Raw genomic sequence first — 15,001 nt, 5'->3', positions numbered from 1 at the left:
TGCATTTTAATATTTCAGGTCAGGAAGCCACTAGAGATGATAAGAGCTAGCACTGGGCAGAGACTGCTTCTCCATCACTGGAGGTGCTTTCTGTAATGACAATAGGCACACGGTGTGGCTATTTCAAAGTATTCAGTTACTTATCTTCACATCAAGTCCATATTATCTCCAGTTCTACTTTCAATAAATTTCTAATTTTCTGTTCTCCAATAGATAAATTTGCATAATGACCCAACAATTATTGATGATAAGATTAAAAATTTATTTGACACAACTGTGTTTTTAATAACTACAGATTTACATGAACATAATTGACTTTAGCCATCTTTGTGAGTATCATGCAAAACCAGAGCTTTGCAACTGAGTTCATTCTCCTGGGACTTTCACAAAATCCAAAAGTTGAGAAGATCATATTTGTTATATTTTTGTTTGTGTACATTGCAACTGTTGGGGGCAACATGATAATTTCGGTGACCATCGTCTGCAGCCCTGCACTGCTGGGCTCCCCCATGTACTTCTTCTTGGCATTCTTGTCCTTCCTGGATGCGTGCTTCTCTTCTGTCATCACACCTAAGATGACCGTGGACTCTCTCTGTGAGAGGAAAATCATCTCCTTTGAGTGCTGCATGACACAACTCTTTGCTGAACATTTCTTTGCCGCAGTGGAAGTGATCGTCCTCACGGTCATGGCCTACGATCGATATGTGGCCATTTGCAAGCCCTTACACTACTCTTCCATCATGAACTGGGGGCTCTGTGGCTCGCTGATGGGGGTCGCCTGGGCAGGGGGCTTCCTGCACTCCATCATACAAATCATCTTCACTTTGCAGCTGCCCTTCTGTGGGCCCAATGTCATTGATCACTTCATGTGTGACTTGTTCCCATTGCTGGAGCTTGCCTGCACCGACACTCACATCTTTGGCCTTCTGGTGGTTGCCAACAGTGGGTCTATCTGCATCATAATCTTCTCCTTGTTGCTTGTTTCCTATGCGGTGATCTTGTTCTCCCTGAGAAGCTATAGTTCAGAAGGACGCCGTAAAGCCCTCTCGACCTGTGGATCTCACATTGCTGTAGTGGTTTTGTTCTTTGTCCCATGCATATTTGCATATGCATGACCTCCAATTGCCTTCTCATTTGACAAAATGATAGCAATATTTTATACCATCCTAACCCCCTTGTTGAATCCTCTGATTTATACATTCAGGAATAAGGACATGCAAAATGCCATCAAGAAAGTATGGAAGAGGGTTGGAGAGATGGCTTAGCTGTTGAGTGCTTGCCTGTGAAACCTAAAGACCCCAGTTGGAGGCAAGATTCCCCAGGACCCATCTTAGCCAGATGCACAAGGGGGTGCATGCATTGGGAGTTCATGTACAATGGCCAGAGGCCCTGGTGCACCCATTATCTCTCTCTCTGTGTGTCTGTCACTCTCAAATAAATAAATTTTAAAAATGAACAAAAATTTTATAAAAAATAAAGTATGGAAGAGATTAGTGGTGATTTCTGAGGAAAATAGCCATTACACTTTCAACAAATTTAAAGTTATAACTAAAGAAATATAGTTTGATAAAAATATCTTTGAGTTTTCTTTTGTATATAATGTAGTAATATACAGATCCAAAATTTTGAGCTGGCAACTCACAATATTATCCAGTGTATATTAAAGGACATTTAATATTTTGACTTTCTTTTTCTTATTATTAAGTAGAAACTTTGGACACATCATGTGTTCATACCATCATTCCCTTACTCTCTGCCCCTATTCTACTGAGGGCCCCCCTCAGTGGGATTACTGGTATTCACCAGGGGGTTGTGAGTTATGAGTTGTGAGAGCAGCAATCAGTCAATGTGGGGGAGGCAATGTGTGCCTTTCTTGAAAGATAGTCATTTAAGGAAGAATGGAAAGAGAATTTTTTAACCGATTACTTTCCATTCCCTCCATAATTTGCAAATCTTTGTAGAACGAAGTCATAATACATGATCAAGTAGGAACAGATGTTAAGTCAAGCTATTTGATGTAAGGAAAAACCTTATTTTACAAGATACTGATCTCAATGACTTATAAAAAAAATAGCTAGAACACAAGTAGACAGCTGATTATTGGCACAACCTCAGGTGTAGGTGTCCTTATATCACAAGAGGGCACTAGTTAGAATGGGCTCATTTCTGCCAGCTACATAATGTGAGTGTCATCATGTTTCTTTAGGCATGTAATCTGATTAGACAAATATTGTCTCTGGATGAAGTCCTATCATGAAAAGTGACCATTCGTTGTATAGCAGATTCCTCAGAATTAAATATTCTCTCCTGAAGAGTGGAAGGAAGCTCTGGGGATTCAGGAGCAAGTCTGAGACCTGCAACATAAATGTCACACAACGCCACAAGGTTATTTTAATTAGAAACAAACATTTTTTTACTCTAGTGAAGAGTAGGTAGAAAGTTCTGGAAACTTAGGAAGTCAAAACGTCTGGGAAAGGGATTCAAGATTCTACCCCCAGGCTATACATAAAGGGAAACCCATTGTTTGGAGATGAGGCTCTCCCATTGAGCTGCCTGTGAGGGGTGCAATGTGCTCCAGAGATGCAGCTTCCACGAGTCATGAGTCACTGTGGGCTTTCTGCAGATGCAGCAACATGAGACTGCTCATGGTGCAGCCACATTTGAGTCATCTATTGCTCCTTTAAACCACCCCTCACCCCAATCTATATGTAACCCTAATAAGTTCATTGGTTCACCAAAACTGGTTTTTGGCATCACCATCCTTTGGTCTGTCATTTATGCCCTAGCTGGGGAGAAAAGATTGTGTATGCATCACCCCTGGGAAAAGGTTTCCTACAATGCCATCCCAAGTACTCTGGTATGGTAGGGATTTGGGAAGATTTCATAAGAACTCATCAATGAGTACTTTTAATTCAAGTATAAACAAAGGGAACTCTTGAGTGACCACTATATGAACAGTACCAGACAAAATGTGTATATGTAAGTTTTATGCTAACACTAGTCACCTTATTGTAGTTAATGTAGTTAATTAAAGAAATTTCAAGCTGGGTGTGTTGACACATGCCTTTAATCCAAGCACTTGGGAGGCAGAGGTAGAGGGATATCCATGAGTTTGGGACCACCCTGAGACTACATAGTGAATTACAGGTCAGCCTGAACTAAAGTGAAACCCTACCTTAAAAAAAAGAAATTTCAATAGTATATTGTCAATGTAAAAAGTGGATTTTTTAAAAAATAGAGACATGACTATTATTATGTTATAATAATAATTATTATTGTTATTACACCAATTACCCTCTTGCCATAGAAATAGTAGCTAGGGTCATTAGAAAGAAACAAAGGAAAAAATAGGTTTTATAAATTGGTTACATTTCAAATTATTTGGCGATTTTCATTTCCTTGTGTTTGACTACTGAAATAAAACTAATCCTACTGGAATAATTATCAATAAAAGGATCCTCAACATTTTGCATGTCTTACATATTATTCTCTTAGTTAAGATTCATTAATTTCATTAGCCCTGTAGATTCTAGAATACATCAATTTTGTAGACAAATATTGCAATTTTATTTAGCATATCAATACTAACAAACTGTCGCTTAATTGTGCATTTGGGGTAAAATACTATCCACCTAGTTCCTGCATCTTCCATACTTCTTCCAAAGTAAAAGAGTGATTTTGTTAGTTTTTTTTTTTTTTCATAATGGACATGTTTTAAAATAAATTTTATTGATCTTTTGGGGATGTCCATGAGGGATTAGGATTATGACTTAAATTTTCCTGTGAGCCAAGTATGTGCATTTCATAAAATAAGAGCATAGGGATGCCCATTGCTTCCTCTCCTTGCTTAGCCATTATCTGGCTTCCTCACAATGGGCTTGTTTCTTATTATCTCTTCCCTTCCCTCAGTTGATAGGAGGCAGAATTTGAGTAGGCAGCTTTTGCTTCGCTAAGTGTAGAAATTGCCCTTGGACCTGTGGAAAAAGAATCTAGGTTATTACACTTAACTGCAGGTCAGAAATATCACAAAGACATGGCCCTTTCATATCTCTGCTCCATTAGAGAGTCTTTCCACTCCCTTCCTAGAGAATTACAAAATATCTCACCCAAGACTTCTGGCATCAGGGGTAAACTGGCTAAACCAGCCACCTACCCATGGGGATCATAAAAAACTTGTAAATCAACACCCAGAATTCAGTGTTGAGGTAGGCTTCTCAAAGCTCCTCTGGCCTCTCTGAGCTAGAACTGCACCTTGCATCCTTCTATTACGTCCTGGATTTAAGATCAAGGCCCTTCTCTTCTCCTTAAAACTTCAAGCTATGATAAAGTTTTTCTGAACCTTATCCTCTGGTCTGTGGATTTCATTCTTTAAATTCATAGGATAAAGATCCATGATTATCAGCGGATTGGAAAACAATGTCTCCAAAATTTCTGTATCACTTAAAATTCCTATATCACAGTGGTTCGTACTACTAGACAGTTTATTGCTAATGACTGGCTAGATAAATTACCATTGCTTGTCTGTACTATTATTCTCAGTTTACACAGAGCTGGGAATTGAACCTATGGCATTATACACGAACCTATGGCATTATGCTAGGCCAGCACTTTACCATCTGAACTACATTCTCAGCTCTATATGAAAGAACATGAAACGGACTAGAAATCTAACTAAACAAATGAAATGATTCAGATATATTATGTTACACGACATAAAAACATGTTTGCTTATAATCTTGCATGTTTTATATCACGATGGAAAAAAAGGTGAAGTACTTACAGTGACCTCCCAGGCTTGCCAGCCCATGTCATTTGACTCCCATGACTGCTTCCCCTCCCTCACTCCACTCCACTCATCTCCTCTCCACTCCTTCCCTCTCCTCTCCTCCCCTCTACTCCCTTCCTCTCCCTTCTCCTCCCTTCCCCTCCTCTCCTCTCCACATATTAACTTTTGAAATATCACTTGAACTTCTTCCTTCTGTTTATGTCATGACTCATTTAAAAGTAAAATGAAGCTCCCTGTCTTAGATTTTATGAAGCCCCAACTCCTGATTCATTTTCTGTTGTAGAGAATTCCTGTCACCCTCTTTACATATAATTTAAATACTTGTAGCTTTGTTTTTCTCCATCTTATGTGAACAATGTGATATGGAATGCTTGTTCTCACCCAGAGCAGCCTAGTATAGAATCTGAGTAAACTTGTGTTGCCTGAATAAAATTATGGTATAATATTACTGATATTGGCTTCCCAGATCTTTTTTTTTTAAATACTTTTATTTATTTATTTATTTGAGAGCGACAGACACAGAGAGAAAGACAGATAGAGGGAGAGAGAGAGAATGGGCGCGCCAGGGCTTCCAGCCTCTGCAAACGAACTCCAGACGAGTGCGCCCCCATGTGCATCTGGCTAAAGTGGGACCTGGAGAACCGAGCCTCGAACCAGGGTCCTTAGGCTTCACAGGCAAGCGCTTAACCACTAAGCCATCTCTCCAGCCCAAGGCTTCCCAGATCTTGATAACTTGTATTTCTACTTTGACAAAGTACAGAACAAAGTACTCAAATGAATTTTATGTTTAAGTTACATTCCCACACCTATATTAAAATATATAAATAAGAAATAAAGGTACTCTTGTCTATGAGTATTTCCATTCTATGTTCGTTTCCTATCTCTTGCCAAAATAAACTATGGTCTACTTTTTGAAAGTCATTATGATTTTCTCAGTAGGAACTTTTCTATTTCATTCTTAATTTTTTAATGATCCATTCAACATCCAATAGCATGTTGTTTAATTTCCAGGAGTTTATGATTTTCTGGTTATATCTCTGCCTATGTAGAATCAGTTAAGAGAGCACCTCCTCATTTTCCATTTTATGGAATAAATTGAATAACAGTGGTTTGAGTTCTTTTTAAAGGTCTATAAAATTCTCCAGTGTACCTGTCTGAACCTGGGCGAGTTTTGCCTGGGAGATTTCATTTTATTGCCTCTTCAATCATGTTGTTGGTTATAGGTTTAAATTATTAATCTTATCTTGATTTAACTTTGATAGATTGTATGCATCTAGAAAATCACCCATTAATTTTAGATTTTTTTTCCAACTTGGTAGAATATGTTTATACTTATTTCTTTTGAGGTAGTTTCTCACTGCAGTTCATGATGATTTGGAATTCACTATGTAGTCTCAGGGTGGCTTCAAACTCAAGATGATCTTCCTGGGATTAAGTGTATAGACCACCATGCCTGGCTACATATAGACTATGTTGTTGAAGTATGTCCTAAAGAGTCTTTCAATTTCATTGGCATCTTTAATAATGCATTCATTTTCATCTGTAATTTATTAGAGTAATTTAATAATTAAAATAGTATAATAATATTTCATTGATTTTTGTGCTAACTATAATTATTTGTTTCATCTAGTACTTTGGGGTTTGATTTGTTCTTGCTTTTCTTAGTATTTAAGGTACACCATTAAGTTACTTATTTGAGAGCTATCACTTTCCCTCTTTAGTGCTGTCTTCTTTTGCATGTGTTCTGTATGTTTTTCTATGTTCTACTTTCATTTTCATTCAGCTCCAGGATTTTTTTAATTTTTATGGTAGAGAGAGAGAGAGAGAGAGAGAGAGAGAGAATTGGTGTGCCAGGGCCTCGGCCACTGAAATAAAAATCCAGAAGCTTTTGCCACCTAGTGGGCATGTGTGACCTTGTGCTTGCCTCACTTCTGTGCATCTAGCTACCGTGGGATCTGGAGAGTTGAACATGGTCCTTAGCTTCACAGGCAAGCACCTTAATCCCTAAGCCATCTCTCCAGCCCTCTAGAAATGTTTTGATATTATAATTAATTTCTTTGATGATCCATTCAACAGTGAGTTGTCTAATCTCCAGGGATTTCCTGTAATTTTTCTTGCTATTCTTGTATTTCTCATAATATCTAGTGTTAATATATTGTGGTTATATAAAATACAGGGAATTATTTCAATTTTTGTTAGTTTCTTGAGACTTCCTTTGTGTTCTATTATGTGATCGATTTTAGAGAAAATTTCGTGGGATACTGAAAAAAACTGTTTATTCTGTAGTGTTTAGGTATAATGTTCTGTAAATATCTTTAAAGTCCATTTGCTTTATAGTTTCATTTATTTCAATGTTTTTCTACTTATTTTTTTGTCCATGATCTGTCTGTTAGTGAAAGTGGGATGTTGAAATTTCCCACTATATTGTAATTATCTCTGAATTTATATCTAGTAGATTTTTTTTTTATAAAATTAGGTGCAAATGCTTTTGGTGTATATATGGTAAGAATTATAATGTCCTCTTGGTGGATTGTTCCCTTGATAGTATGGACTTGCTTTCTTTTTCTCTTATTAATTTTTGTTTCCAGTCTATTTTGATAGATACTAGAATAGCAAAACTTTCTCTTTTTCTGGTTGTTTGCATTTCCTCAGAATTTTTCCATGACTATCTACTTTAACATTTAGGTGAGTTTCTTGATAACAGCAAAAAAAAGAATCCAACTTTTGGATGCACCTTATTCTTTTTTGTTTGTTTGTTTTTGATTGCTGAATTGAGTCCATTAATATTCAAAGCTATTATGGAAAAGTGTGAGTTAATTCCTGTCATGTTAATGCTTTTATGGTATTTGGTGGTTTCTTGCTAAATAATGCCTTTATCATTGATTATTTTTCTCACTCCTGCAGCCTCTTAAATGTATTTATACTTCTACTTGATGCATAGAATTCTGTCTGTTATCTTCTGTCGATCTGGCTTTGTAGTCACAAGCTCTTTTAGCTTGCTTTAATCATGGGAAGTTTTGTTTTTCTTTCTCCTAACATAAGAGATAATTTTGCTGAATGTTTTCAGTGAAAATGGTAATTGTTTGATTGGTCTGCCTTTACATGTGAATTGATATTTTTCTCTTGTAGCTTTCAGTGTCCTTTGTTTATTCTGTGAATTTAATGTTTTGACTATAATATTGACATGGGGAATTTTTTTGTGGTCCTGAATGATTCTTACATGAATGGGCCTCTATTTCTCTACATTTTGGGTGTTTTCTTCTATAATTTTATTAAAAGTACTTTCTATGCCACCAGCCTGAAATTCTTCTATGCCCATCATTCAAACATTTGGTCTTTTCCTGATGTTGCAAATATATATCATATTCACTTGTTTCCTCTTTCTGAACTTCTCACTGATGTCTATGACTACTACAATTCCTGTACCTTGTTTATTCTGTGGTATTCTGGCCTGATATTCTGTTTTCTGTTTGTTCATTCTATCAGTGAAGCTTTCCATGGAGTTTTTTGTTTGACTTATTTTATTTCTTCTTTCAGACTTCAATTCCTCTAAGTAGCTCTCCTGAGGATCCTCTGCTATGAGATTGGTAGTTCTTGAGAGAGATATATTGGTTGGGTTTTTCATGCTACCTATTTTTCCTTGAGGTTTTTCCCATTGAAATATATGTTGGTCAGGACTTCCTGGCACATCTAAATTATGTGAGTATTCACAATGTTACTTGCAGCTTTTCTGCACTGATCTGTTTTTTTCCATGTCTTAATGCTGGTTGGAGTTCAGTCATGGGGACAGCTGGTTCTGGATTCTGCAACGGCTGCTATGTGGTGGCTTGAGAGAGTAGGGAGGACATCAGGGAAAAGCCAGTACCTGAAATCACCAGAGACCACTTAGTGGGTAAAAGGGAGGAAGTGGAAGACGCTGTTACTTAATCTCACTAATGGCCACTTGGTGGCAGCACTGTAAAACAGAAAGTCTATTGGGGACAAGCTGGTATCTGAAACAAACAATGGCACTGGCGATAGTCCGGAAAGAACAGAGATGATGTGGCAGAAAAGCTGGTTTCTGAACCCAACAGGGGCCATACGCTGGCAGCCTGTAGAACAGTAAGGCTGGGGAGAAAAGATGGAACCTGACCTCACCAAACGTTGATTGGAAGCAACCCTAGTGGATAGAGAGCTGGTACCTACTAAGTTAATAGATGATCACCAGATGCCCAGGGGAACCAAGAGATGGGAGAGAAAACTGGTACCTAAACTCAGTAATAGCTCCTCAGTGACTCAGTTGCTGGTGAAGGAAAGGATACAGCCAATGAAGGAGAAAAGCTGGTACTGGAACTCAGCTATGGCAGATGGAAGGTTGTCCACAGGGAACAGAGAGAGTTTGGCCTATGGGACTATATCAGACAGCTTCAGTCGCTGGGATGAATTTCCAATCAAGGTACATTTGTGAAGGAAGGGATTTACCTGAAACTTACGGATTAGGGGGAGTTCCATAATGGAAAAAAATAAAAAAATAAAAAGCTACCACCAGAGCTAGAGAGATGGCTTAGCGGTTAAGCACTTGCCTGTGAAGCCTAAGGACCCTGGTTCGAGGCTCAATTACCCAGGACCCATGTTAGCCAGATGCACAAGGGGGCACACGCGTCTGGAGTTGTTTGCAGTGGCTGGAGAACCTGGAGCACCGCACCCATTCCCCCCCCCCCCCCCCGTCTGTTGCTCTCAAATAAATAAATGAATATAGAACCAAAAGAAGAAAAAAATAACCACCACCAAAAGCAAGAGTGAATAACTGGCGGCCAAACTTCAGGGAACCCAGGCAGAAATCATGCACTTTGCATATCTTAGGTTGGAATTCAGATTTGCCTCAGGGCTGGATCAAGCCACAGTAACACCTCCTCCAGCCAGGTGGCTATAGATCTAAATTTTAATCTTTGTATTTATCGGGGGACATCCATTCAAACTACCTTGGGGGATCTAATGCCTGAAGTTGCTGCATGCTGTTTTTCAACAGCCCAGGGAAGAGATGGTAGAAGAGAAAGGCTGGTAACAGAGCAGTAATGGCCATTGGCAGCAGATCATGGAACTGGAAAATTATAAATTTTTAATTCTATAATCCACTATACACCTTTGATATTTTGTTATATAATTATGTCCTATATTTTTCTATAAATGAAAATTTTTCTCATAAATATTGGCACTAGAGAATTGGAAAAGCATTTGATAATAGCTTCCAGTAATTATTTAAAATATATTTATTTTATGCTTTACAGATCCATGGTAACTTATTTTGATAAATTTTTTAAAAGAAAGTATGTAAATTGTGGGAATTTATTTAAAAACTAATTTTTAAACTTAAAAAGTGAAAAGTTGAAAGGAACCCAAATGAAAGTAAGTGGTAAAAGTCATATTACGAATTACAATATGGGTGGAAAATTGTCCCTACAAGCCACAGGTTATTAAATGAAAATGCCAGTGCCAGGGTAGACTAACTCCTTACAGACACAGTTTATGGGAGGAATGGGATATATATAAGGCTTACAGATCCTAGGGGACATTCCATCAATGGCAGAAGAAGATGGCTCTCATTCACATATCTAAGCAGAGAGAGACCACCACTAGCTCCACTAAAATCAAAAGCAAAACCAGCAGCCCAAGAACAAGGAACCCAAGCAGGGCTCACTCTGCACATATTAGGCTGGAATTCAGATTCACCCTCAGTGACACTGACCAACTCATATTGGAAGTCTGCCTGCTGGAGCAGAAGCTGCAAACTCAATTTTAATAACACCTTTGTCTACTAGGGTACATAGATTCAAACACCCACATTCCAACCCTGGCTGCTAGTAGACTCATGACCATATCACAATGCAAACTGCATGTACTTCAAAGGTCCCAAAGTCTTTGCTAATCCTAAGACTATCTCTTAATTTTAAGTCCTGTAACATCAAAGTTACATACTTCCAACATATTGGCACAGCATCAACATTTCCACTGCTGTAAGGCACAACAAAGACTGAACCAATGCAAAATCAATAACCATCAGAAAAACATCAAACATCTGCAATTCAAGTCTGAAATCTATAACCAGTAACAAGCCTCTGAATGTTCAAATTATGCCCCTCCAAATGGGCTTAACAACCAGGGAAAACTTCCATTCCAAGCCAATAGCACTCCATAGTAGCCCTTGCACAGTCTTTGTATATCCATAATATTTTCTGGTCTCCCTACAAACCACAGTCGGTCTTCCAGTTGCTTCACTAGTTTCTTTATCAGGGTCCACATGCCTTGGCTCACTAGCCACATCTCAGTAACAGTTTATGGAATCATGTGTACCTCATGACCCATTCCATACATTTTCCATGCTTCTTAACCCAATACCAGGTGTAGAGGGCACAGTCATAATATTGATTTGGGATAAAAATAAATTTTGGCCTTGAAGAGCAGGTTCATTCCTCTCAGTAATCTCCTTTCAAAAGAATTTATATTTCTACCATTCAGTCTTTCTCCAGACATCCTTTCCATTGTTTCATTGTAAAGTAGTGGGGTCATTTTCCTTAAGATTGGTAATATGTTTGAAAATAGCAGCTTTAGTAACCTAAAACTGATATCTGTGCCTATAAATTTTAAACTTGCTTGAATTTCTCCAATTTTAAGTCTTATATTACTCATTTCCATATCTTAAGGAAAGCACATTAGTCCATTACAAATTTAAGCTTAATCAGACTGTCTGATCATGGGCAGCAGAATGCAACCAGACCTTATTCCAGAATCTCAGTTCCAGAAAATCCTCTGCAGTCTTTCCTTCCCCTTTGGAGTTCATAAGCCAAGCCTCCAAATACAATTCTCTCTGCACTTAGCATGTTCAAACTCTCAGCAGAATAGTCCATAAAACTTGGCTTACTGCTCTGGAAGTAACATTAACTTGCAAGTACAAAGTCCATGTCCATTCCTCCAGAACAAAAGTTCCCAAAGACAAAAATCCACATGGAAAGATTCATCAGGCAGCCACATCCCACTGTTTATATCAATTTCTGTTATAATCACCTACATTCTGCTGGACAAGCTTTCAAATAGACAGTTTATGAATTCATATACATCCCCAGTAACATTCCACGAAAACACCAACACACCTCTACAAGCACAACATGGCAGGGATTAAATCAAATCTCACAGTCATCACTCTAAATATTAATGGCCTTAATTCACCCATCAAGAGACACAAGACAACAGGGTGGATCAAAAAATTAGACCCCTCGGGCTGGAGAGATGGCTTAGCGGTTAAGCGCTTGCCTGTGAAGTCTAAGGACCCCGGTTCGAGGCTCGGTTCCCCAGGTCCCACGTTAGCCAGATGCACAAGAGGGCGCACGCGTCTGGAGTTCGTTTGCAGAGGCTGGAAACCCTGGCGCGCCCATTTTCTCTCTCTCCCTCTATCTGTCTTTCTCTCTGTGTCTGTTGCTCTCAAATAAATAAATAAAAAATTTAAAAAAAAATTAGACCCCTCAATCTGCTGCCTTCAAGAAGCCCACCTTACCACTAAAGACAGAAACCTCCTCAGGCGGAAAGGGTGGAAAACAATATTCAATATTCCAAGCAAATGGGAATAAGAAACAAGCAGGTGTAGCTATATTAATATTGGATAAAACTGACTTCAAACCAAAAATAATCAAAAAAGACAAAGAAGGCTACTTCCTACTTATCAAGGGAACAATCATCAAGAGGATATTACAATCATAAATCTGTATGCACCAAACACAGGGGCACCACAGTTCATAAAACAAAACCTATTTGACAATAAAACAGAAATAACCACCAACACCATCATAGCTGGGGACTTCAACACACCATTATCAGTAATAGACTGGTCATCCAAACAGAAACTCAACAGGAAAGTAAGAGAGCTCAACAAAACGATAGAGCACTTAGACCTAACAGACATCTACAGAACAACAAAAATCCCACCAAGAATACCAACGGAAACTGGAAATTGAGCAGCACACTCTTAAACAATAAAGGGATAGTGGATGAAATAAAAAATGAAATTGCAAAATTCCTGGAATTGAATGACAGTGAGAGCACATCATACCAAAACTTCTGGGACACAATGAAGGCAGTCCTCAGGGGAAAATTCATAGCACTCAATGCCTTCATAAAAAAGACAGAAAGATGCCAAATCAATAGCCTAACCATCCACCTAAAGGCACTGGAAAAACAAGAAAAATCCAACCCAAAGAGCTCCAGAAGGAAAGAAATAATTAAAATCAGAGCAGAAATTAATGAATTGGAAACCAAGGAAACAATTCAGGCAATTGACAAAACAAAGAGCTGGATCTTTGAAAAAATAAACAAGATTGACAAACCTCTGGCCAATTTGATCAACCAAAAAAAGGAGAGACTCCAAATTAACAAAATTCAAAATGAAAAAGGAGAGATCACATTGTGGTCAGATAGAATGCAAGAAATTATTTCAGTTTTCCTGAATTTGTTAAGATTTGCTTTGTGTCCTAATATATGGTCTATTTTAGAGACGTTCCATGTGCTGCTGAAAAGAATGTATATTCTGCAGCCTTTGGATGAAATGTCCTGTATATATCGGTTAAGTCCATTCCTTCTATGACCTCATTTAGTCCAGTTGCTTCTCTGTTTATTTTTTCTCGGGATGACCTGTCAATTGATGAGAGTGGGGTGTTAAAGTCACCCACCACCACTGTGTTTGGTGTTATCTGTGACATTAGTTCTAATAGTGTTTGTTTGACGAATTTGGGAGCCCCCATGTTAGGTGCATATATGTTTAGGATTGTAATGTCCTCCTGTTGGAGTGTGCCCTTAATCAATATAAAGTGACCTTCCTTATCTTTCTTGACTAACGTTGGACTAAAGTCTACCTTGTCTGATATTAGGATAGCAACCCCTGCTTGTTTTCTAGGCCCATTTGCTTGAAACACCATCTTCCAACCTTTCACCCTAAGATAATGTCTATCCTTTGTAGAAAGGTGAGTTTCTTGGAGACAACAAATTGGAGGATCCTGCTTTTTAACCCAGTCTGCAAACCTATATCTTTTCGTTGGGGCATTGAGGCCGTTGATATTAAGAGATATTATTGAAAGGTGTTTATTTATGTTTGCCATTGTGTGTGTGTGTGTGTGTGTGTGTGTGTGTGTGTGTGTGTGTTTCCGGTTCTACATGTGCTCTCTTCATTTAACTAGTATTTGAGTATTGCATGTTTTTTCTAGGTTCCTTATATGTATGCTTTTCCTTTTCCTCAGCATGGAGGATTCTATCAAGTATTTTCTGGAGAGCTGGTTTTGTCTTCAAATACTCCTTTAAGCAGCTTTTGTCATGGAATGTCCTTATTTCTCCATCTATTTGATTGGATAACTTTGCAGGATAAAGTAACCTTGGTTGACAGTTGTTATCTTTCAGAACATGGAATATATCACTCCAAGCCCTTCTGGCTTTAAAAGTTTGTGTTGAATAATCTGCTGTAATCATGATGGGCTTGCTTTTGTAGGTAACTTGATTTTTCTCTCTAACTGCTTTCAATATTTTTTCTGTGGTGTGTGTGTTTGGTAGTTTGATTATAATATGGCAAGGAGAGGTTTTTTCCGAGTTTTGTCTGGCTGGGGTTCTAGAGGCTTCGTGTGTCTGCATTGGCACCTCTTTCCCAATTTGGGGGAAATTTTCTTCTATGATTTTGTTGAAGATGCCTACTATGCCTTTGGAGTAGATTTCTTCTCCTTCTACTATGCCCTGAATTCTTATACTGGATCTTTTCATGGTCTCCCAAATATCTTGAAATTCCCACTCATACTTTTCTATAAGTTTGTCTTTTTTTTGGACTGTATTAGATCTGCCACCTGGTCTTCTAGCTTAGATATTCTGTCCTCTCCCTCATCCATCCTACTGGTGAGATTTTCTACAGAGTTTTTTATTTCGTTAACTGTGTTCTTCATTGCTAGTAATTCTGACTGGTTTTTCTTTATTATTTCTATTTCCCTATTTATGTCTTGTATTGCCTTCTTTATTTCATTAAATTGGTGTCCTGCCTCTTCTTTGATTCCTTTGATTTCCTCTTTGATTTCTTCTTTGTTTCTTTTGATTGGTCCTTGACCTCTTTGAACATATTTATAATCATTATTTTGAACTCTTTGTCAGGCATTTCCTCTAACTCGTTCTCGCTGGAGGACATTTCTGATGCATTAATATTTTAGGTGGATTTAT

The 15,001-nt window shown here is 38.1% G+C and overlaps 1 pseudogene; it reads left to right on the top strand.

The window, feature by feature from the left end:
• Nucleotides 1–338: 338 nt before the first annotated feature.
• On the top strand, nt 339–7,079 carry LOC123457677 (annotated as a pseudogene).
• Nucleotides 7,080–15,001: the final 7,922 nt, after the last annotated feature.

Source organism: Jaculus jaculus, chromosome 1 (assembly GCF_020740685.1).
Source record: "Jaculus jaculus isolate mJacJac1 chromosome 1, mJacJac1.mat.Y.cur, whole genome shotgun sequence".
NCBI classification, from domain to species: Eukaryota; Metazoa; Chordata; class Mammalia; order Rodentia; family Dipodidae; genus Jaculus; species Jaculus jaculus.
Note: the sequence above shows the minus strand (reverse complement) of the source record. Positions and strands in the feature narration are given on the sequence as shown.